This window comes from Arachis hypogaea, chromosome 16 (assembly GCF_003086295.3).
Source record: "Arachis hypogaea cultivar Tifrunner chromosome 16, arahy.Tifrunner.gnm2.J5K5, whole genome shotgun sequence".
Lineage (NCBI taxonomy): Eukaryota > Viridiplantae > Streptophyta > Magnoliopsida > Fabales > Fabaceae > Arachis > Arachis hypogaea.
Window position 1 is genome coordinate 69,674,943 of NC_092051.1, and position 25,919 is coordinate 69,700,861.

Sequence of the window (25,919 nt, forward strand, 5' to 3'; positions counted from 1 at the left end):
TCTTGTCCCTCACTCAAGCTTGAATTGATGATTACTGGGTATGTGTTGTTGTCACCCAAGTAAGCATACTTCAAGCTAGGAGGTAAGGCTTTCAACTCTAGTTTTGGTGCTTCCACTTTCTTATTGCTTGTGTGGTTCAACATGATTGAATCTTCCATGGTTTCTTGTGGTACTTCTCCACCTGATGCTTGATGCTCTAGCTCCATGGCTTCCTCACATTGTTCTTCTTCCAAAACTCCTTGAAATATCTTTTCCATTGTGTCCACCATCATGCATTCACCTATGGATTCCTTGGGATAACTCATGGCTTTGAAGATATTGAAAACCATCTTCTCTTCATGCAATCTCAAGACTTACTCTCCTTTTTGAACATCAATTATAGCTCCGGCAGTAGCTAGGAATGGCCTTCCTAGGATGATAGATGTGTTAGCCTCTTCCTCCATATCCAGCACAACAAAATCAGCTGGAAAGATGAACTCTCCTACTTTTACTAACAAATCTTCCACTACCCCATGAGGAAACTTGAATGTTCTATCAGCCAATTGAAGTGCCAGTCTTGTTGGTTTGGCCTCTTCAATCCTCATTCTTTTCATCATGGCCAAGGACATGAGGTTGATGCTAGCTCCCAGATCACACAATGCTTTCTCAATGTTGATATCCCCTATGATGCAGGAGATTTGAAAGTTCCCAGAATCTTTCATCTTTTGGGGAAGCTTCTTTTGTATGATGGTACTACATTCCTCTATTAGCACTATGGTTTCCTTCTCTCCCCAGTTTCTTTTCCTTGTCATGAGCTCCTTTAAAAACTTGGCATAGAGTGGTATTTGCTCCAATACCTCAGCAAAAGGTATGTTGATTTGGAACTTCTTAAAGATTTCCAGGAATCTAGAAAATTGGCTGTCCTTCCCATCCTTCCTCAGCCTTTGTGGATAGGGTGTCTTTGGCACATAAGGCTTTAGGACTTGCTTTGGTGGGGATGGTGCAGGAGACTCTTCTTCATTCTTGGTTTCAGGGTCATTTGTAGCTTATTCTCCTTGGTTGCTTTGACTTGGGAGTGATTCCTCCACAACTTTTCTATTTCTTAGTGTGATGGCCTTACATTTCCCTCTTAGGTTGGCCATGGTATCACTAGGGAATGTATGTGTAGGTATTGGTATTTGTTTATATAGGCTCCCTAGTTGTGCTTCCAGTTTTGAAATAGCTTCCCCCTGGTTCCTTATGTTGGATCTGAACTCCTCTTGGTTTGCATCTATCTTCCTGTTAGCCTGCATTTGTTTTTCCAAAATAGTGGAAACGGTCCCTGTCAGTTGTGCTATCAGTTGTGCTATGGCAGCCTCTAATTTTGTAAAGTTGCTATTGATATCACATGGTTGCATGGTTGAGGACCATGTATCTTGATGGTAGTTGTTGTGTGGTTTTTGGATGGAGTGGTATGATGTATTTTGTGAGTTGTGGTAGGGTGTATTTTGTGAGTTGTGATAGGGTCTGTTGTTGCCTGATTGGTGATTGGGGTTATGGTTGTTGTATTGGTTAGATTGGTATAGTTTGTGATCTTGGCTGTGATTTTGTTGGTTTTCCCACCCAAAATTTGGGTGGTTCTTCCAACCTGGGTTGTATGTCTTGGCATTGGGATCATATGATGGTCTAGAAGAATTGTTCACATAGTTAGCTTGCTCCCATTCACATTCAATTTTTGGTGTATCTCCTTCTAATGGCGAGGCTTGGGCTTGAACAACTGAAACTTGGTTCTTCTCCATCTTTTTGGTTAAAGCGGCCAGTTGTGCAGTGGTCACTTTGTTTTGGGCTAACAAAGCATCCATAGAATTGAGCTCCATCACTCCTCTCTTTTGAGTTCTATCTGAGGCATAGAAGTACTCATTTTTGGCCACAGTCTCTATGACATCTATGGCCTCTTCAATAGTCTTCTTCTTATTAAGTGAGCCCCCTGAAGAATGATATGTTGCCTGTTTTGACTCATATAATGGTCCCTCATAGAAGATGTGCAGTTGCACCCACTCATTGACCATATCCGGAGGGTATTTCCTTGTCAAGTCTTTAAATCTTTCCCAGGCATCATAAAAGGTTTCACCATCTTACTGTCTGAAGGTTTGCACCTCAGCTCTCAATCTATTGACTTTCTGTGGAGGGTAGAATCTTGCTAGAAACTTGTTCACAACATCATCCCAAGTTGTCAAGCTTTTCTTGGGAAATGCTTCCAACCATTTTGCTACCTTGTCTCTGAGAGAAAAGGGGAACAAAAGTAGTTTGTAGGTGTCAGGGTGTACACTATTTGACTTTACAGTGTCACAAATCCTCAAGAATGTAGTCAGATGTTGGTTGGGATCCTCTTGGGCACTTTCTCCAAATGAGAAATTATTCTGGACAAATGTGATGAGTTGAGGCTTCAACTCAAAGTTGTTAGTATGAATTGTTGGCTTTAGAATGCTACTACCATAGTTTTCTGGATTTGGGTTGTTGTAAGAGCCTAGAACTCTCCTCTCTTGCCCAACATGATTGCTAGCATCCTCTCCAACATGGTTATGTGCCTCTTCCTCTATAGTAACCTCCAGATCTTCCTCCACTACTTCCTCTCCAACTATTCCTTTGCCTCTTGCTTCCCTCCTTAATCTAAGGAAGGTCCTCTCAGGTTCACTATCAAAAGAGCATGAAGTTTCTCCTCTTCTACCTGTCATACATTCGACGAATAGCAAATAGAGGACAAGTGAAGGAATCACTCTTGTTAAAGCTGGTAGTTAGTTTAGTTGATGCAATTAATCAAATAGTTAATAGAGCAGTAAAAAAAATGGAAGTATAAACAATAAACAACTGAAATGATCAAATGAAAAAAATGAAAAAAATTAAAGAACTGAAATTAAAAGAATTAACAAGGTAATTAAAAGTGCTTAATCTAGCTACCCATATAAAATAATGAATCCGTTCTTTTGGTAAGCGCACCAAAAATATCGTCAAGTAATAACCCACTAGGAGTGGGGTCGAATCCACAGAGATTAGTAGATTTGAGCAATTTTAATCAATGGGTGAATTAGTCAAGCTGAGCAATATAGATTGTGATTGCAGAATTATAAATGAACAGAATTGTAAATGACTCAAAAGTAAAGAGAAGTAGTAAAGTGCAGGAAAGTAAATGGCAAGAATATAAAGTGCTGAAACATAAATGAGTGAATTATAAATGGGAATGGGGAATAACAGAATGTAAAGAAAGCTATAAAGAATATGGAAGATAAGAATAGGAGAAATTCATTATCAAGCAAATGTCATCTTCAATTATGCAACTCATTGACCTCTTGGTATTTATGATTGATTGAACCCAATCCCTTGGTGATTCAATCTCTCAAATCTTGATAATCAGCCAATTCCTTAGTCTAATTACTCATGAAGAGAGATATGCTTGGTCCCTGATTATACCACACATCCTCAAAGATCCAAATAGTGGGTGGATTATATGTCACCATATCCAATCACCAAAACCCAGATCTACCCAATTGTGAGAAGGGATTTCAAGCATGGTTTTATGTTTTCTTTTCCAAGGTTCCCATGAAACCCATTTTGTATTCAACCTCTTTTCCAAGATGGTTGAACACTAGCATTAAAATGAAATTCCTTCTAGCAAATCAAAGAGAAGATAAAGAGCAAATCAAACGAAATTCCTAATTCTACCTTGGCTCTATCTACCTGATGACTTGCATCATTAAATCGTTGTAATTCATGAACTAAATGATAAATATTATGGTACATTGCTTTGAAATGGGTTTAGAGCCAAGGTAGAATTAGGAATTTCGTTTGAATTGCTCTTCATCTTCTCTTTGATTTGTTAGAAGGAATTTCGTTTTAATGACTAGTGTTCAATTATATTGGAAAAGAGATTGAATGAAAAATGGGTTTCATGGGAACCTTGGAAAAGGAAACATGAAACCAAGCTAGAAATCCCTTCTCACACTTGAGTAGGATCTGGGTTTTGGTGTTTGGATATGGTGACATATAATCCTCCCTCTACTTGGACCTATGATGATGTGTGGTATAATCAGGGACCAAGCATATCTCTCTTCATGAGCAATTAGACCAAGGAATTGGCTATTGATCAAGATCTGAGAGATTGAGTCACCAAGGGATTGGGGCTCAATCAATCATGATTGCCAAGAGGTCAATGAGTTGCATGATTGAAGTAGATATGAGCTGAATTTAATCCAAAGAAACAACATCTCCTGATCTCAATGAATTCCCCTATTCTTATCTTCCACATTCTTTATAGTTTTCTTTACATTCTGCAAATCCCCATTCCCATTCACAATTAAGTCATTTATGTTTCTGCACTTTACATTATTGCCATTTCTTTTTCTGCACTTTACTGCTTTCATTTACTTTTGAGCCATTTATGTTTCTGCCCATTTATAATTCTGCAATCACAATCAATTCTATTTAGCCTGACTAATTCACCAATTGATTAAAATTGCTCAAATCTACCAATCTCTGTGGATACGATCCCACTCCACTGTGGGTTATTACTTGACGATAATTTTGGGGCGCTTGCCAAAAGAACGGATTCATCAATTTTTGTATGGAGGTGAATTTGACTCATCAAGTTTTATAGCGCTGTTGCCAGGGATTGGTTTGAATTTGACAATGATTAAATTGATTGGAGAGCTAGATTAAACAATTTAATTACCTTATTATTTTCCTTTTAGTTCTTTAATTTTTCTTTCCATTCTGTTTTCTTTTTTTTACTTTGATCATCTTAGTTATTCATTGTTCATATTTTCATTCTTCTAACTATTTGATTAATTGCATCAACCAAGCTAACCATTAATCTTAACAAGAGTGATTCCTTCACTTGCTCTCTGCTTGCTGTTTGTTGAATGTATGACAGGTAGAAGGGGAGAGACTTCATCCTCCTTCGATAGTGAACCTGAGAGGACCTTTCTTAGATTAAGGAGGGAAGCAAGAGGCAAAGGCATAGTTGCAGAGGAAGTAGTAGAGGAAGATCTAGAAGCTACTATGGAGGAAGAAGTACATAACAATATTGGAGAGGATGCTGGCAATCATGTTGGGCAAGAGAGGAGAGTCTTAGACTCCTACATCAACCCAAATCCAGGAAACTGTGGCAGCAGCATTCTCAAACCAACAATCCATGCTATGAACTTTGAGTTGAAAGCTCAACTCATCACACTTGTCCAGAATAATTGTTCATATGGAGGAGCTGCCCAAGAGGACCCAAACCAATATCTCACTACATTCTTGAGGATTTGTGACACTGTGAAGTCGAATGGTGTACACCTTGACACCTATAAGCTACTTTTGTTCCCTTTCTCACTTAGAGATAAGGCAGCAAAGTGGTCGGAAGCATTTCCTAAGGAGAGCCTAACCACGTGGGATGATGTTGTGAACAAGTTCCTAGTAAGATTCTACCCTCCACAGAGAGTCAACAGACTAAGAGCTAAGGTGCAGACTTTCAGACAGCAAGATGGTGAAACACTTTATGAGGCCTGGGAGAGGTTCAAAGATTTGATAAGGAAATGCCCACTAGATATGTTCAATGAGTGGGTACAACTACACATCTTCTATGAAGGGTTATCCTATGAGTCAAAGCAAGCAGTGAATCATTCTTTAGGAGGCTCACACAATAAGAAGAAAACCATTGAAGAAGCCATAGATGTCATAGAGACTGTGGCTGAGAATGAATATTTCTATGCTTCAGATAGAACTCAGAAGAGAGGAGTAATGGAGCTCAATTCCATGGATGCCTTGTTACCCCAAAACAAAGTGATCACTGTGCAACTAGCAGACTTAACCAAGAAGATGGAGCCGAATCAAGTCTCAGCCATTCAAGCCCAAGCCCCTCAACAAGAAGGAGATGTGATGAGCGGATAATTTATACGCTTTTTGGCATTATTTTTAGTATGTTTTTAGTAGAATCTAGTTACTTTTAGGGATGTTTTCATTAGTTTTTATGTTAAATTCACATTTCTGGACTTTATTATGAGTTTATGTGTTTTTCTGTGATTTCAGGTATTTTCTGGCTGAAATTGAGGGACTTGAGCAAAAATCAGATTCAGAGGTTGAAAAAGGACTGCTGATGCTGTTGGATTCTGACCTCCCTGCACTCAAAGCGGATTTTCTGGAGCTACAGAACTCAAAATGGCGCGCTTCCAATTGTGTTGGAAAGTAGACATCCAGGCTTACAGCACAGTGCATATGTCTTTTGAAGTTGTTGTTTAAGAATGTTAAATATGTTGGCTCTTGAAAGAATGTTGATAAGGAGACATGTTATTTGATAATCTGAAAAATTATAAAAATGATTCTTGAAGCAAGAAAAAGCAGCAAAGAACAAAGCTTGCAGAAAAAAAAAGGGCAAAAAAAAAATTAGAAAAAGAAAAAGCAAGCAGAAAAAGCCAAAAGCTCTTAAAACCAAGAGACAAGAGCAAAAAGCCAGTAACCCTTAAAACCAAAAGGCAAGGGCAATAAAAAGGATCCCAAGGCTTTGAGCATCAGTGGATAGGAGGGCCTAAAGGAATAAAATCCTGGCCTAAGCGGCTAAACCAAGTTGTCCCTAACCATGTGCTTGTGGCGTGAAGGTGTCAAGTGAAAACTTGAGACTGAGCGGTTAAAGTCAAGGTCCAAAGCAAAAGAAGAGTGTGCTTAAGAATCCTGGACACCTCTAATTGGGGACTTTAGCAAAGCTGAGTCACAATCTGAAAAGGTTCAGCCAGTTATGTGTCTGTGGCATTTATGTATCCGGTAGTAATACTGAAAAACAAAGTGATGAGGGCCACGGCCAAGACTCATAAAATAACTGTGTTCAAGAATCATCATACTGAACTAGGAGAATCAATAACACTATCTGAACTCTGAGTTCCTATAGATGCCAATCATTCTGAAACTCAATGGATAAAGTGAGATGCCAAAACTATTCAAGAGGCAAAAAGCTACAAGTCCTGCTCATCTGATTGGAGCTATGTTTCATTGATAGTTTGGAATTTATAGTATATTCTCTTCTTTTTATCCTATTTGATTTTCGGTTGCTTGGGGACAAGCAACAATTTAAGTTTGGTGTTGTGATGAGCGGATAATTTATACACTTTTTAGCATTGTTTTTAGTATGTTTTTAGTAGAATCTAGTTACTTTTAGGGATGTTTTCATTAGTTTTTATGTTAAATTCACATTTCTGGACTTTACTAGGAGTTTGTATGTTTTTCTGTGATTTCAGGTATTTTCTGGTTGAAGAAGGACTGCTGATGCTGTTGGATTCTGACCTCCCTGCACTCAAAGCGAATTTTCTGAAGCTACAGAACTCAAAATGGCGCGCTTTCAATTGCGTTGGAAAGTAGACATCCAGGGCTTTTCAGAAATATATAATAGTCCATACTTTGGCCGAGTTTAGATGATGTAAAAGGGCGTTGAACGCCAGTTCTACGCTGCTGTCTGGAGTTAAACGCCAGAAACACGTCACAAGCCAGAGTTGAACGCCAGAAATATGTTACAAACTGGCGTTCAACTCCAAGATTGACCTCTACACGTGTAACATTCAAGCTCAGCCCAAGCACATACCAAGTGGGCCCCGGAAGTGGATTTATGCATCAATTACTTACTTCTGTAAACCCTAGTAACTAGTTTATTATAAATAGGACTTTTTACTATTGTATTAGAGATCTTTAATCAGTTTTATGCTATCTTAGACTTTTTTCATTATTCTTTCAAGAGCCAACAAATTTAACATTCATAAACAACAAATTCAAAAATATGCACTGTTCAAGCATTCTTTCAGAAAACAAAAAGTATTGCCACCACATAAAAATAATTAAACTATTTTAAAATTCAAAATTCATGTACTTCTTGTTCTTTTGCAAATTAAAAACATTTTTCATTTAAGAAAGGTGATGGATTCATAGGACAATCATAACTTCAAGGCTTAGACACTAAGACACTAATGATCATATAATAAAGACACAAACATAGATAGAACATAAAGCATAATTTTCGAAAAATAGAAAAATAAGAGCAAGGAGATTAAAGAACGGGTCCACCTTAGTGATGGCAGCTAGTTCTTCCACTTGAAGATCCAATGGAACGCTTGAGCTCCTCTATGTCTCTTTCTTGCCTTTGTTGCTCCTCCCTCATGGCTCTTTGGTCTTCTCTAATTTCATGAAGGAGGATGGAATGCTCTTGGTGCTCCACCCTTAGTTGTCCCATGTTGGAACTTAATTCTCCTAGGGAGGTGTTAATTTGCTCCCAATAATTTTGTTGAGAAAAATGCATCCCTTGAAGTATCTCAGGGATTTCATGATGAGGAATTTCCCCATGCTCTTGTTGAGGTCCATGAGTGGGCTCTCTTGCTTGCTCCATCCTTTTCTTAGTGATGGGCTTGTCCTCTTCAATGAGGGTGTCTTCCTCTATTTCAATTCCAGCTGAATTGCAGAGGTGACAAATGAGATGAGGGAAGGCTAACCTTGCCAAAGTAGAGGACTTGTCCGCCACCTTGTAGAGTTCTAGGGATATAACCTCATGAACTTCTACTTCCTCTCCATTCATGATGCTATGGATCATGATAGCCCGGTCTATAGTAACTTCAGACCGGTTGCTAGTAGGAATGATTGAGCGTTGGATGAATTCCAACCATCCTTTAGCCACAGGTTTAAGGTCATGCCTTCTCAATTGAACCGGCTTGCCTTTGGAGTCTCTTTTCCACTGGGCTCCTTCCACACATATGCCCATGAGAACTTGGTCCAACCTTTGATCGAAGTTGACCCTTCTAGTGTAAGGGCGTGCATCTCCTTGCATCACTGGCAAGTTGAATGCCAACCTTATATTTTCCGGACTGAAATCTAAGTATTTCCCCCGAACCATTGTAAGCCAATTCCTTGGGTCCGGGTTCATACTTTGATCATGGTTTTTGGTGATCCATGCATTAGCATAGAACTCTTGAACCATTAAGATCCCGACTTGTTGAATGGGATTGGTGAGAATTTCCCAACCTCTTCTTCGAATCTCATGTCGGATCTCCGGATATTCACTCTTTTTGAGCTTGAAAGGAACCTCAGGGATCACCTTCTTCTTGGCCACAACTTTATAGGAGTAGTCTTGATGGACCTTTGAGATGAATCTCTCCATCTTCCATGACTCAGAGGTGGAAGCTTTTGCCTTCCCTTTCCTCTTTCTAGAGGTTTCTCTGGCCTTAGGTGCCATAAATAGTTATGGAAAAACAAAAAGCAACGCTTTTACCACACCAAACTTAGAAGGTTTTCTCGTCCTTGAGCAAAAGAAGAAATAAGGGAGTAGAAGAAAAAGAAATAGAGGAGATGGAGGGAGTTTAGTGGTTCAGCCAATGGGGAGAAGTAGTATTTGTGATATGTGGAAATGAAGGAGTGAAGAGGGGTTTATATAGGAGTGGAAAGAGAGGGTAGGGTTTGTGTAGTAGGGGTTGGGTTTGGGAGGGAAATGGTTTGAATTTGAATTTTGAGGTAGGTGGGGTTTTATGATGGATGGATGTGAATGGTTAAGAGAGTATGGAGAAGAGTGGTGGAGGTGATTGGTGAGGGGTATTTGGGGAAGGGTGTTATTGGAAAGTGTAAAGAAGCGAGAGAGAGTTGAGGTAGGTAGGGATCCTGTAGGGTCCACAGATCCTGAGGTGTCAAGGATTTCTCATCCCTGCACCATGTTGGCGTGTAAATGCCCCTTGGAGTGCCAATCCTGGCGTTAAACGCCAGGTTGCTGCCCATTTCTGGCGTTTAACGCCAGTTTTTCTTCCCTTTTTGGCGTTTAAACGCCAGCTTGTTGCCCTTTTATGGTGATAAATGCCAGTCTGGTGCCCTTTTCTGGCGTTAAACGCCCAGAATGGTGCCAGACTGGGCGCTTAATGCCCATTCTGCTGCCCTTACTGGCGTTTAAACGCCAGTAAGATCATCATCCAGGGTGTGTTATTTTTAATGCTATTTTTTATTCTATTTTTGCTTTTTCAGTTGTTTTTGTGACTTCACATGATCATCAACCTAAAAAAAACATAAAATAACAATAGAAAATAGAAATTTAACATAGATAAATAAAAATTGGGTTGCCTCCCAACAAGCGCTTCTTTAATGTCAATGCTTGATAGTGGGCTCTTATGGAGCCTCACAGATACTCAGAGCTTGATAATGGCCTCCCTACACCAAACTTAGAGTTTAAACGTGGGGCTCTGTTTTACTCTGCATTGAGAAAAGCTTGTCATGCTTCTTCTCCATGTGTGCATAAGGAGATCCTTGAGCCTTAAACACAAGGCATGCTTCATTCACTTGAATGACCAGCTTTCCTCTGTCAACATCAATCACAGCTTTTGCTGTGGCTAGGAAGGGTCTGCCAAGGATGATGGATTCATCCATATTCTTCCCAGTATCCAGGATTATAAAGTCAGCAGGGATGTAAAGGCCTTCAACCTTTACCAAGACATCCTCTACAAGTCCATAAGCCTGCTTCCTTGAATTGTCTGTCATCTCTAGTGAGATTCTTGCAGCTTGCACCTCAAAGATCCCTAGCTTCTCCATTACAGAGAGGGGCATGAGGTTTATACTTGACCCTAGGTCACACAGAGCCTTCTCAAAGGTCATGGTGCCTATGGTACAGGGTATTGAGAACTTTCCAGGATCTTGTCTCTTCTGAGGTAATTTCAGTTGAGTTAGATCATTCAGTTCATTGATGAGCAATGGACGTTCATCCTCCCAAGTCTCATTACCAAATAACTTGGCATTCAGCTTCATGATTGCTCCAAGGTACTTAGCAACTTGCTCTCCAGCAATATCTTCATCCTCTTCAGAGGAAAAATACTCATCAGAGCTCATGAATGGCAGAAGTAGGTTCAGTGAAATCTCTATGGTCTCTATATGAGCCTCAGATTCCTTTGGTTCCTCATTAGGGAACTCCTTGGAGGCCAGTGGACGTCCATTGAAGTCTTCCTCAGTGGAAATCACTGCCTTTCCATCCTCTATACATTCGGCCATGTGGGACATATTTATGGCCTTGCACTCTCTCTTGGGATTCTTTTCTGTATTGCTTGGGAGAGTTCTAGGAGGGAGTTCAGTAACTTTCTTACTCAGCTGACCCACCTGTGCCTCCAAATTTCTAATGGAGGACCTTGTTTCAGTCATGAAACTTACTATGGCTGCTAAGCTAGAGAGACTCTGCTAAGAATTCTCTGTGTTGCTGAGAAGATGATGGAAAAGGCTTGCTATTGCTAAACCTATTTCTTCCATCATTATTTTTGTTGAATCATTGTTGAGGCTTCTGTTGGTCCTTCCATGAGAGATTTGGATGAATTCTCCATGAAGGATTATAGGTGTTTCCATAGGGTTCTCCCATGTAATTCACCTCTTCCATTGCAGGGTTCTCAAGATCATAAGCTTCTTCTTCAGAAGATGCTTCTTTATTATTGCCTGTTGCAGCTTGCATTCCAGATAGACTCTGAGAAATCATATTGACTTGCTGAGTCAATATTTTATTCTGAGCCAATATAGCATTCAGAGTATCAATCTCAAGAACTCCTTTCTTCTGAGTTGTCCCATTATTCACATGATTCCTTTCAAAAGTATACATGAATTGGTTATTTGCAACCATTTCAATGAGTTCCTGGGCTTCTTCAGGCGTCTTCTTCAGATGAAGAGATCCACCAGCAGAGTTGTCCAATGACATCTTGTACAGTTCAGACAGACCATCATAGAATATACATATGATGCTCCATTCTGAAAGCATGCCAGAAGGACACCTTCTGATCAATTGCTTGTATCTTTCCCAAGCTTCATAGAGGGATTCGCCTTCCTTCTGTCTGAAGGTTTAGACTTCCACTCTAAGCTTACTCAATTTTTGAGGTGGAAAGAAATTTGCCAAGAAGGCATTGACCAGTTTTTCCCAAGAGTTCAGGCTTTCTTTAGGTTGTGAGTCCAACCAAGTCCTAGCTCTGTCTCTTACAGCAAAAGGGAAGAGCATAAGTCTGTAGACCTCAGGGTCAACTCCATGGGTCTTAACAGTGTCATAGATTTGCAAGAATTCAGCTAAAAACTGATGAGGATCTTCCAATGGAAATCCGTGATACTTACAATTCTACTGCATTAGAGAAACTAATTGAGGCTTAAGCTCAAAGTTGTTTGCTCCAATTGCAGGAATTGAGATGCTCCTTCCACAGAAGTCAGAAGAAGGTGCAATGAAGTCACCAAGCATCTTCCTTGCATTGTTAGCATTGTTGTTATTTTCGGCTGCCATGTCTTTTTCTTTTTTGAAAATTTCTGTTAGGTCCTCTCCAGAGAGTTGTGCTTTAGCTTCTCTTAGATTCCTCTTTAAGGTCCTTTCAAGTTCAGGATCAGCTTCAACAAGAATGCCTTTGTCCTTGTTCCTGCTCATATGAAAGAGAAGAGAATAAGAAAGTATGGAATCCTCTATATCACAGTATAGAGATTCCTTGAGGTGTCAGAGGAAAAGAAGAATAGAAGGATGAGGTAGAGAGGAGAATTCGAACTTATAGAGAGGGAGTGAGTCCGAATTGCTAAAAGAGGAGGAGTGTTAGTCCTTAAATAGAAAAAGGTGAGGAGGGAGAAGAATTTTTTAAAACAAATTTTGAAATAAAACTAAAATTTTTAAATAATTAAAAAGAATCTTGAAAAAGTGGTTAGAATTCAAAAATTAGAGAGAAAAGTGATTAAGTGATTTTGAAAAAGATTTTAAAATTAACAATCAAAAAGATATGATTGAAAATTATTTTGAAAAAGATGTGATTAAGAAGATATGATTCTGAAATTCAAATATTGAACCTTTCTTAACAAGGAAGTAACAAACTTGAAATTTTTTAATCAAATCATTAATTGGTAGCAAGAATTTTCAAAAATAGTGAGAGAAAAATGGAAAAGATTTGATTTTGAAAAAGATATGATGAAAAAATATGATTTGAAAAAGATTTGATTTTATAAAGTTATGAAAATTTGAAAAAGATTTGAATTGAAAACAAAATCTCCTTTCCTGTGCCATCCTGGCATTAAACGTCCAGAATGGTATCCATTCTGGCGTTTAACACCCAACCAGACGCCAGTTTTCCTTCCTCACTGGGCGTTTTAAACGCCCAGATTTTTCTCTGTAATTCCTCTGCTGTAGGTTCTGAATCTTCAATTCTCTGTATTATTGACTTGAAAAGACATAATTTTGAAAAAAAATTTTGAATTTTTAATGATGAAAAACAACAGAATGAAACTAATCATGGAAAATCAAGATCAAAACAAATAATGCATGCAAGACACCAAACTTAGAAGTTTGTATACTAGGGACAATAACAATTTGAAAATGCATATGAAAAACAACAAAAGACACAAAACAAGAGAATTTAAAGATCAGAATTAAGAAAATCATCAAGAACAACTTGAAGATCAATGAAGAATATAATGCATAAAATTTCGAAAAATGCAAGAAAAAGAAAAACATGTAATTGACAGCAAACTTAAAGATTTGACACTAGACTTAAACAAAAAACACAGATTATTTTTTTTTTATTTTCATGGTTTTATTAATTTTTTTGTATTTTTTCGAAAATTATTTGGAAAAAGAAAATAAGGAATTCAAAATTCTTAATGAGAATTCCAGGAATCATGCAATGTTAGTCTAAAACTTCGGTCTAGGAATTAGACATGGCTTACTAGCCAGCCAAGCTTTCAGTGAGAGCTTCGGTCCAAAACACTAGACATGGCCAATGGCCAGCCAAGCTTTAGCAGATCATTATATTCAACAACAAGATTGATAGAAATCAATAAGCTCTTGTGATGATAAGTTGAAACCTCGGTCCAAAAGATTAGACATGGCTTCATAGCCAGCCAGACTTCAACAGATCATCATAAAACTCTAGAATTCATTCTTAAAAATTCTGAAAAAAAAAATTCTTTTTCGAAAATAAAATAAAAAAAATAAAAGCTTAAAATAAAATAAAATTACCTAATCTGAGCAACAAGATGAACCGTCAGTTGTCCAAACTCGAACAATCCCCGACAACGGCGCCAAAAACTTGGTACACGAAATCGTGATCGCACACTTTTCACACAACTCCGTGCAGCTGACCAGCAAGTGCACTGGGTCGACCAAGTAATACCTTACGTAAGTAAGGGTCGATCCCACGGAGATTGTCGGCCTGAAGCAAGCTATGGTCATCCTTGTAAATCTCCGTCAGGTGGATTCAAAAGGTTATGGGATTTTGATGATTAAAATATAATTAAAACATAAAATAAAGATAGAAATACTTATGTAATTCATTGGTAGGATTTCAGATAAGTGTATGGAGATGCTTATTGCTTCTAAACCTCTGCTTTCCTATTGCTTTCATCCAATCATGCGTACTCCTTTCCATGGCAAGCTGTATGTTGGGGGATCACCGTTGTCAATGGCTACCGTCCATCCTCTGAGTGAAAATGGTCCAAATGCGCTTTCACCGCATGGCTAATCATATGTCGGTTCTCTCTCATGTTGGAATAGGATCCATTGATCCTTTTGCGTCTGTCACTACGCCCAACACTCGCGAGTTTGAAGCTCGTCACAGTCATCCCATCCCAGATCCTGGTCAAAATACCCCAGACAAGGTTTAGACTTTCCGGATCTCAAGAATGCTGCCAATTGATTCTAGCTTATACCACGAAGACTCTAATCTCGAGGCTAAGAGATATGCATTCAAGCTCGTTTTCATGTAGAACAGAAGTGGTTGTCAGGCACGCGTTCATAAGTGAGAATGGTAATGAGCGTCACATAATCATCACATTCATCATGTTCTTGTGTGTGAATGAATATCTTAGAACAAGAATAAGCTTGAATTGAATAGAAAAACAGTAGTAATTGCATTAATTCATGAAGAACAGCAGAGCTCCACACCTTAATCTATGGGGTGTAGAAACTCCACCGTCGAGAATACATAAGTGATAATGGTGTTCATTGGCTTCGGCCCCAGAGGGGGAACCAGAATAACCAAGATGAAAATACAATAGTAAAAGGTCCTATTTATAATGAACTAGTAACCTAGGGTTTACAAAAATGAGTAAATGATGCAGAAATCCACTTCCTGGCCCACTTGGTGTGTGCTTGGGCTGAGCATTGAAGCTTTCACATGTAGAGGCTTTTCTTGGAGTTAAACGCCAGCTTTGGTGCCAGTTTGAGCGTTTAACTCCAGCTTTAATGCCAGAATAGGGTAGAAAGTTGGCGTTTAAACGCCAGTTTGCGTTATCAAAAATCAGGCAAAGTATGGACTATTATATATTGCTGGAAAGCCCAGGATGTCTACTTTCCAACGCAATTGAGAGCGCACAAATTGGGCTTCTATAGCTCCAAAAAATCCATTTCGAGTGCAGGGAGGTCAGAATCCAATAGCATCTGCAGTTCTTTTTCAGCCTCTGAATCAGATTTTTGCTCAGGTCCCTCAATTTCAGCCAGAAAATACCTGAAATCACACAATAACACACAAACTCATAGTAAAATCTTGAAATGTGATTTTTATTTAAAAACTAATAAAAATATAATAAAAAGTAACTAAAATATACTAAAAACTACCTAAAAACTGTGCCAAAAAGCGTATAAATTATCCGCTCATCACTCCCATTTCGCCATTTCCACGCCCACGCGTCACTGACGTGCATGCGTGGGCTACCCTGCATCAACCATCTTCTTTCTCATCTTCTTTCCATTTCTCTCCTTCTTCCCTTTTCTCTTCTTTTCTTTCCACCCTTCAAACATCATCCAACACTACCAAACACCATGTAACACCATTTCTTTTAGTTAGTTAGTTAGTCTAATTTTTATTTAACTTTTGTTTTCTGTTATAAGTGTTGGATTACTAATCTTGTTTACTATTTACTGTTGCTTATTACTAATACGATGTTAGTTTAACTTCATTGTTGTTAATTGTCATTGTTCGATTTCTTTGTTGAGGTTATATTTGGTTACTTGGTTCAGAACTTTTCATGCTTAATGCTTTTGAATACCAAGTACTTGTTACATTTCCTTCATGCATCTTAAACTCTTTGAATTGCATGTTTTGGCCACCATGCATTCATCATCTATTGTTAGGCAATTGTACATTGTCAATGCATTTTTTTAGGTGATGCTTGTTTATGATTTACCCTTATCCACATCACCTGTTTCATGCATTGAGATTGTGTGTGTGCGGAATTGGATCGAAAGCTTACCTAGTGACATATTTTTGAGCTTCCTAAGCTTTGTGGACCATGCTTGCTATGTGATTGATCTTAACTCTTATATCTCTTTCCCCTAAGTTCCATAGCACCCATGTGTTCCACTTTTATGTCACTTGGGTGTTGCAAAAAAATTCCAAAATGTGTCATTGTTTGATGTCTAAGTTTCATATACCATTATGTTCATTAAGTTTACTTGCACATCAATCAATGTCCATTCATTATCCAATACACGATTGCTTGATTTTCGCTTGAATGCTTTCATGCTTCTTCACTACTTGTTTGGTTGCCTTAACCTACAAGTCTTTTAAAGTATTTCAAGCACACTAGAATGAGTGAAGTGTATGCTTTCTTTTGTGTAATTGTGACATAGCTTTTTATGCTAGTGTGTATGTGTTTTAAACCGTATACAACTTAGAACCCACACACTATTCTCTAATGTCACACTAATTCACTCACTCCATTCTAGTAATGTACCTCATTCCAACAACTTATGCTTCCTTACTTTTTTATGTTCTTATCTTACGGTGTTAATTTCTATTTTTCATGACTAATGCACCATAAGCAAAAATGGATGCGGGAGGAAGAACACGCAGCACCGATTGATTTGCCAGTTGAAGGTGGCAATTCAAAGAGTCGCCGTACCCCTTGCTCATCTTTGAGTGCACCGAGGACGGTGCAAACTTTTAAGTGTAGGGAGGTCGTCCGACCAATCGGCGTTTTTGGGTGACAAGTTTCTAATCCTAACACTTTTGCATTCCATTCTTAGGTCTTGTAGGATTTTTAGTTGCATTTTCTTATTTTGCATATGCATATAATAAGCTTAGTCAAATAATGAGATTCTCCAAGGATTTTTATCTCTAGGGCACCCGAATTGATTGAAAAAATCTTTTTTTTTAGAACTTGCTTGAACTACATATTGTGGAACATGATTTTTGAGCTAAGAACACAAGCATGTGAGTTTTGAGCCTTAATGATGTGGTTACATCTTATAACTACTTATTTTCATTCTTGTGTGCATTATTCTCTCCCTATGATTGTAATCTTTGATTTGTTTGATTCTTTATGTCCATTATTTTGTGTATACATGAATTTATCTGATTGAGGCCATTGTTTCAATTAGCCCTACCTTTTATCTTCCATTGTTAACCAATTTTGAGCCTATGCTTAACCCATTTGTTCTTAATTATAGCACATTACAAGCCTAAGTGAAAAACAATAAATGTCCTTAATTTGGATCTTTGATTAGCTTAGGCTAGTGAGAGTGTTCATTATTTGATTTTGGGAGAGTTGGGAATATTGGGTAGAGATAAAAGTGTATTTTTGTATCTTTGTTAAAAATCATGGGAATTGGGTACATACTCATATGTTAATCAAATGTAAAACCATATGCATTGATACTTTTGTATATACTTTGTTGCAGAAAGAAAAAAAATATATATATATATATATACACAAAATAAAAGAAAAAAATAAATATATACAAAAAGAAAAAAATTATATAGAAAATAAAAAGAAAGAAAAAGAAGAGCAATAAAAAGGGGACAAAAATGCCCCAAGGTTCAAAGTTCAATAAAAATCAATGCATATGTGTGGTGATCAAAAGGGAATACATGAGTGTGTGAAAAAGTGAAGAATGGGTAGTTAAGTTTGTTTAGAATTGTATAGGTTGTCATAGGTTAGGTGGGAAGTTTAAGTTAATCAAAGATTCAAATTTCAAGCCCACTTGACCATATGCATCCTACCTTGACCTTAGCCCCATCACAACCTATGGGAAAGTCCTCATGATATTTGTATGCATGCATGAAGTAATTGTTGATTGTTAGATGAAAAACAAATATTGAAAAGCATGATTAGGGGAGAATTGAGTGAATCAACCCAATACACTTGAGTGACTAGAGCGGATACATATCCGGTGAGGGTTTGATTGCTCAATTACATGTTTCCACCCAGGATCATTTTTTCTTGCAAGTTTGTAAAAATTTCAATGATTCAATTCAATGGTGGGTTTGCTTTGAGTGTTATTGCTTTAGCCCTCGTACTTGTATATCTATTCTTGGAAATTGATTTATTTTGACCAAGTAGATGCATTCATGTAGATAGATTGCATTTAGATAGATTGCACATAAATAGGTTGCATATAGTTAGTTTGCATTGAATAAATGTTGATACCCTTTACTCCTTTCTTGATTTTAGCATGAGGACATACTTAGTTTAAGTGTGAGGAGGTTTGATAAACCCCAATTTTGTGGTTTATTTTGTAATTATTTTAGGAGGTTTTATCACCTTTTTCCCACATTTATTCAATGAAATAGCATGGTTTTGTAATTCTCCCTTAAATTGTGCTTAAGTGTAAAAACATGCTTTTTAGGCCCTTAAATTGGTGATTTTAATTCACTTTAATTCCATTCGATGCTTTGATGTGTTTGTTGAGTGATTTCAGGTTCATAAGGCAAGTATTGGATGGAAGAATTGAAGAGAAAAGCATGCAAAAGGGAGAATTCATGAAGAAATGAGCTTTTGGAGAATTGAGGGCCACGCACACGCGTCATGCACGCGTACGCGTGAGTAGAGGTTTTGGCCAGCGACGCGCACGTGTCACCCACGCGCACGCGTGACGCTCGGCACGTGACCCACTTAAAGTGAAATCGCTGGGGGCGAGTTCTGAGCTGCCCAGGCCCAAATCCAACTCGTTTCTGAGGGTATTTGATGCAGAATTGAATATTGAGCAAAGGGGGAGAACTTAGATAGTCATGATGAGCCTTTAGTTAGTTTTCTAGAGAGAGAAGCTCCCTCTTCTCTCTAGAATTAGGTTAGGATTAGGTTAATTTTTCTTAGATCTAGATTTGATTACATGATTTCATCTTGTTTACTCTACAATTTCTTGTTTCTTCTACTTCATTCTTCTTAGTTCTTTTGTTAATTTTACTTTTTTGCTTCTTTTATGTTCATGAATGCTCAGGTTGGATTTGGATCTCTTTTAATGAAATTTGATGATTGATGTTCTTTTATTGTTGATTGGAGTTGTGATCTTACTTTTCTTGCAATTGGTAGTTGGTAGATTTATTATTCTTGCACTTTTACTATCCTTTCCTTTTATGCCTTCTAAGTGTTTGACAAAAGGCTTGGTTGGGCTTTAGAGTAGACTTTGAGCATTCTTGGCTTGGAAAGAGTAATTGGGCAATCTTGGGTCATTAATACCCAATTTAGATTGGTGATCTAGAGTTGTTAGTTAATATTATTTCCATTGACTCTAATCTCTTGCTAATTCAATTAGTGAGTTGATTAGGATTCTTGGCTTGAGATTAACTAGTCTTGTTTGACTTTCTCTCATGGAAGATAACTTACACCTTCTTCCAACATTAGAGATGACGAAATAAGATAAATTCTTGTTAATTATTGTTATTAGTGACTAGGATGGAAAGCCTATGATCTCAATCCTTGCCATGAATGTCTCTCTTTACTAATTTCTTCTCTTTATTACTTGTCATCTTTAAATGCTTGCTTGATTTACTTTTCTTGTCTTTTATTTTATTGCCCCTTTTATAAATCAAACCCCTTGTTTCTTTATAGCCAATAATTGACCACTTCATTGTAATTTCTTGTGAGATGACCCGAGATTTAAATACTTCGGTTAATTTTTATTGGGGTTTGTACTTGTGACAACCAATATTTTTGCATGTGAGGATTCTTTGTTGGTTTAGAACTATACTTGCAATGAGAATTCATTCATTTGAGGAAATTCTATATTAACTCAAAGCTCTCATTATCAAAATGCAAGGTTACTTGAGTTCTATGATTGTTTGGAATTTGTGATATTCATGATTGTCTCAAGGGTTACTTTGTGCTCAAATGATGTTAATGGTGGAACACCAAACTTAGTACCACACATTCACCCTTGATTTTCGTTTCTTTGTTGGCACAATCACCTTGGTGTGCAACACCAAACTTAATTCCTTGCAATACATAGAAATTCAACTAACTATTTATTCTAGAAAGACTATGAAAGAGTTACCTAAGGTTGAGTTACCTCCCAACAAGCACTTCTTTAACGTCACTAGCTTGACGATTATCCCTTATTAGGGAGGCTGATAATCATAGTGCCTCAGCTTGTCCCCTCTCACAGTGAGCCTTCTTCCATTATCCTTCTTGATGATTTCCACATGTTCAAGTGAGAGGATTTTGTTCAATGTGTAATATCCAGAAAAGTGTGGAGATGTTTCCATTGGTTGGTAGGTTAGCATCACTTTATCCCCTGGTGAGAAACCTTCAGTCAGAATTTTCTTGTCTCTCCAACCTCTTGGCACCTTCTTCTTGGGATTCTTCTCTTTTTCAAGAGATGATTCATGCATTGGGGTCTCAGTGTTTGGAAGTTTCTTGCTGAGGGTCTCATATGGAGGCTTTGGTTGTAATTCCTTCTTGACTTCTTAAGCCTGTTACACCATTTCTACTTCTTCTCTATCTTTCAAGCATGGGCTTAGATGCTTTGGAGGTGGCTCATTGAGTACCTCCATCAAGTTTGGATCTCTGGCATTAACCTTCATGCATTCCTCTTCTTGACTGGGCTCATGCAAGGTCTTGAAGACATGAAACACTAGGTGCTCATCATGTACTCTTACCATCAATTCTCCTTTTTCAACATCTATTAATGCTCAGCCCATAGCTAAGAAGGGCCTCCCCAGAATGATAGGAGTGTTGCAGTCCTCCTCCATGTCTAGGATGACAAAGTCAGCTGGGAGAAAAAATTTTCCACTCTTACCAGCACATTCTCCACAACCCCAAGTGCTTGCTTAATGGATTTATCGGCCATTTGAAGAACTATTTGTATGGGTTTCAGTTCATGAATTTGGAGCTTCTTCATCAAAGATAGAGGCATGAGATTTATGCTTGCACCCAGGTCACAAAATGCTTTCTCAATTGTCATGTTACCTATGGTGCAGGGGATATGAAAGTTCCTTGGATCCTTCTTCTTTCTTGGCAAATCCCTTTGGATTATGGCGCTACACTCCCTGGTCATCACAACAGTTTGTCCTTCTTTCAAGGATATTTTCTTTGTCAACACTTCCTTCATAAACTTAGCATATAGTGGCGTCTGTTCAAGGGCTTCTATGAAAGGAATGTTGATACAATGTGTCTTAAATATCTCTAAGAATTTAGAGTACTGCTTCTCCTTGTTTTCTCCCTTGAACCTTTGAGGATATGGAAGTTTGGGGACATATGGCTTTACCTCTTCCTTCTTCTCTTGTAGTTGTGGTTCAAGAATGTTCTTGTTTTTCCTTTGAGATTTGTGAGTCTTTGATCTTGTGATCCTCGTCACTTCTCTCCTCTATCTTTTCTTTTGGAATTTCTCTGTCATTTTTTTCCTGAATGATGGCTTCTTTTTTCATAATCTTCCCACTTTTCAATGTGATTGCCTTGCACTCCTCCCATTTTGTAGCTTTTCCTTTGTCCCTTGGGTTGTCTTCTGTGTCACTAGGGAAGGAATTTGCTCGCTTCTCATCCATTTCTGTGATTTGTTTAGCCATTTGTCCCATCTGCCTTTGATAAACCACTATTTTATGGTTTATATTGTGTTTAATTGTGTGGTTTTATCATGATCCTTACCCACTTATTCATTAAAATAGCATGCATTTATATTTCCTTCCTGAAATTATTACATGATTGAATAAATGCTTCCTAGAGACTTTTAATTATACATTTTACTTCTCCTTTATTCCATTCGATGCCGTGATCTGTGTGTTAAGCGTTTCAGGCTTTATAGGGCATGAATGAGTTGGAGATTATAAAGGAAGCTTGAAAAAATGGAAGGAACATAAGAAATTGAGGAGACAACCAGCGAGAAGTGACGCGGCCGCATGGCTCACGCAACCGCGCGGAATGAAAAAGCACAAGCGACGCGGAGGCGTAAACGACGCGACCGCGCGGCATGGAACAATGCGAATGACGCGTCCGCATGAGTGACGCGATCGCGTGACGTGCGCGATTTGCATAATCTGCAGAATTCGCTGGGGCGATTTTGGACCCTATTTTGACCCAGTTTTTGGCCCAGAACAGCAGACTAGAGCCAGAGAACATGCAGAAACCAAGAACAACATTTATTCTACACAGTTTTAGTTTTAGATCTAGTTTTTATTCCTCCCCTAGGTTTTCTCTCTGCACATTCGTAGTTCTTAGGATTTTAATTTTCTCTCGCTTTTGCATTGAGATATTGAAAAGAGCTATTACCTCATCAAGACTTCGTCATTCTAGTTCGTTTTCTTTACTTGGCTTTACTCTTCCATGTCCTTTGCTTTGTTTAATTTTACCATTGGAATATTTTTAGGGTTATTTAATACAAGGATCACTTTTATTTTTAATTGACTAATTCAATTTTTATTTACAATGTCTTTCCTTAATTCCTTTTCATATGCTATGAATTTTATATTCATAATGAGCGAGTAGTTCCCTAACTTGATGGGGGAGTTTATTGAAAGGAACCTTTGAGTTGGAAAGCTTGAAAGAAAAATTGTAATTGGGTTTATGGTTGGATTGCCTTCTAGTCACTAACACCAATCTCTTTTAATTAAGTGGATTGCAACTTGTGAATAGACGTAGCATTCCAACTTGTTTGACTTTCCCTTACCTAGTAAGGGATAACTAAACAGGACAACCTTTAATTGTCAATTAATCTTGAGAGTATTCCAACAATAATAGGGATTCCAACTAATCAACTCCCAGTCAAGGCTTTTATTTACATTATTCAAATTCACCAATTTAATTTCCTGTTTACTCAACTCAAACCTTTTTGAAAATATCTGATTAATAAAATAGCACGCCTTTCTGCAACTCGTTGGGAGATGACCTGCGACTCATACTCCCAGTAATTTAATTTCAATTTTCTGTGACACCTTTTTAAATTGATAGGCAGATTTCTGGTGAGTTAAGGACTATACTTGCAACGTATATAAATTAACAATTTTTTATTCGTCAATTTCTGCCCGCATCAATTTTTGGTGCCGTTGCCGGGGAGTTGCAATAGAGTGCTAAAGTTATTAATTGGATTTTTATTTATTTATTTGCATTTTATTTTGTTTTGCTACTATGAGCTGCTTGTTTCTTTCGCTAGATGATGCGTTCACGTCCTGATCCACGCTTGCCAATATTCGATCCTGAGATTGAAAGAACCATCTCACGAATAAGGCGAGCTCGGCGTCGGTTAGTCCTCTCTGAGGGCGGAAGCCAGAAGAGTTACTATCCAGGAGGAAGGAGCCCCTGATTTTACAATGCAACCGTTTCAAGCGCATCACCCAGCGGTGGCTACAGATTCTGAAATAAAGACCGCACTGCTCAATTTGATGCCCAAGTTTTATGGCTTACCTTCTCAAGAGCCTATCAAGCACCTGAGAGATTTCCAAGCAGCCTGTTCTACTGTCAGGCGTGATGGTGCAGATGAAACTTCAATTTTATTGAAAGCTTTCCCATTTTCTCTTGAGGGAAAAGCAAGAGAGTGGTACTACACTCAACCCCTAGCAAATGTATCCAACTGGGATACGCTCAGAAAAGAGTTTTTGGAGAAATTCTTTCCATCTGAAGTTACTGATAAACTGAGGAAAGACATTTCCGCAATTGTTCAAGATGACAACGAGACTCTCTTTGAATACTGGGAGCGCTTCAATAATCTTCTGGAAGCATGCCCCCACCACAGGATTGACAAGATAGTGTTACTCAGCTATATCACACAGGGCATGAGGCCCCAAGATAAGACCACATTGGAAAGTGCTAGCAATGGGTCTATGAAGAAGTACAAGACCACTGATGAGGCATGGCAATTGATCAGCGACTTAGCTGAATCTACTAGGAACCACAGGCAGAAACAAGGCCGTTCAAAAGCCGTTACAGAAGTATCTTCTAGGAGAGAGACTGCTGCTCTAGCTCAGAGTATCTGTGAAATGACCAACTTGCTGAAGCAGATGCATCTAAATCAACAACAAGTTCAGCAAGCTCAACCTTCTCTAGCACAGCAAGGTCAACAGTTAGTCCCTTAGAGAGCTTGCAAAATTTGTGCTGATTATAGCCATTATACTGATGAATGCCCGCAACTCCAGCAGGAAGATAACATGGTGGCATCCACTCATAACTTCTATGACCGCCCCAACCAAGGGTACAATCAAGGTGGAAATCATAACCATGGATGGCAGGATAATTCTAACCAGAATTGGAGGGAAAACAATAACAGAGGAGGCAGAGATAATCAGGGAAATCAGAGGTGGAATAATAATAACAACAGGCAGCAGAATCAACCTTACAGAGCACCTCACTTGAGGCAATCCCAAGGACCAGAGAATACCCAACAGCAGACCTCTTAATTTACTCATCCTTCTTCATCTTCTAATGAAGAGTTACTACAATCTTTTGAGCGGAGACAACAGACCATGGAAAATAACATTATGAATAACATTAATGCCTCTGACCTCTACTTTGCAAGCTCTTGTCTCACAGATTGGATCAATGCAAAATTCCAATAACCAACCTTCAAGTTCCACTGGAATTCCCTCTCAACCATTACCCAATCCAAAGGGAGGCATTAATGCCATCACCCTAAGGTCCGGAACCACACTGCAGAAGAGGAATCAGGAGGAGCCAAGCTCACCAGAACACGCCTCAGCTGAAGAGGTAGTAGAAATAGAAGATGTTGAAGAGGAAGAGGACATACAGGACATAGCTGAAAAAGAAGAAGTCCAACCACAGGAGGAAGCACCAAAAGGCACAGACACTGCTGAAAACACCACTCCCATTCCATTTCCATAACTTGCAAGGAAGCCCAGTGCAGTCTAGAAGAAAAGTTGAGCAGCAAACATTCTTCAAGAGAGTAGCAAAAGCATAAATGTGGCTTTACTTCAATACAATTTCATGTTAAAGTAGATCATGTAGAGTTTTAAAAACAAAATGCACACAAGTTTGGCTAAGAGCTAAAATATTTCCTCAAATATCTTAGAAAGATAGTTAGGTGCACAGCCTAACCAAAAGCAGTCCATAAAAACTCGGAAGTAATCAAATGCTTATTCAAAAATCCTCAAAGTTCATATTCAAACAAGCGTGTATAACATTTATAGCAAGGACAAAAGAGGAAGTTAAACTCTTTTTAGAAAAGAAACTCCGTGGTAAAAACTTGCTTACAACTTGGTAAAGAAAATAGTTGGTGCGTTACAAACGAACCGGCTTCCACTAAACAAGGAAGCTTTTCAAAACCTCATTTAAAATAGCGCATGCCAACTTTAAATTAACTTCGTCAAAATTGAACAATGGTTTCAATCTCAATCAAGCAACAGAAAATAATTTCCGTTTAGTATTTCTTCAAAGAGAATTCAAAACTTTTTGAAAAGTTCAAAATAAGACTCCAAAAGTGTTCTTGAAATCACCATCTCAGAAGGATATTCAAGGAGATTAGAATGTACTTAAAAGGAGTCAAGCCATACCAGAAAGGATCTTAAATCAAGATAGTTCAAACAAGATCCACTAGGCATGAGGCATCAAACAAGCTTTCAATTGATTCAAAAGAATACGAAAGTCATAGGAAAATACAACCCAATCATTAGTAATTTCCCAAGGATAAATCTTTGACTAAAAACTCTTGTAAAGACAATGAGAATAAACGATGCACTATTTTAAAACGAATCAAACTAACTCACATAAGAATGAGATTCACAAGGTTGGAAAAACCAAGATCAATAGTAATGCTCACAAGATGTAAG

The 25,919-nt window shown here is 38.2% G+C and overlaps 4 non-coding genes across 4 annotated transcripts; 2 read left to right on the top strand and 2 right to left on the bottom strand.

Annotated features, from left to right (window-relative positions):
* The first annotated feature begins 2,022 nt into the window (after nucleotides 1-2,022).
* Nucleotides 2,023-2,129, top strand: LOC112761880 (small nucleolar RNA R71). The gene has a single exon (XR_003182252.1). It is a non-coding gene; the product is annotated as a small nucleolar RNA R71 (small nucleolar RNA).
* A 3,313-nt stretch (nucleotides 2,130-5,442) lies between these two features.
* On the bottom strand, nucleotides 5,443-5,550 carry LOC112761094 (small nucleolar RNA R71). Its single transcript, XR_003181505.1, has one exon. It is a non-coding gene; the product is annotated as a small nucleolar RNA R71 (small nucleolar RNA).
* A 6,182-nt stretch (nucleotides 5,551-11,732) lies between these two features.
* LOC112760558 (small nucleolar RNA R71) lies at nucleotides 11,733-11,836 on the top strand. The gene has a single exon (XR_003180992.1). It is a non-coding gene; the product is annotated as a small nucleolar RNA R71 (small nucleolar RNA).
* An 11,932-nt stretch (nucleotides 11,837-23,768) lies between these two features.
* LOC112761970 (small nucleolar RNA R71) lies at nucleotides 23,769-23,875 on the bottom strand. The gene has a single exon (XR_003182335.1). It is a non-coding gene; the product is annotated as a small nucleolar RNA R71 (small nucleolar RNA).
* Between the last annotated feature and the right edge of the window lie 2,044 nt (nucleotides 23,876-25,919).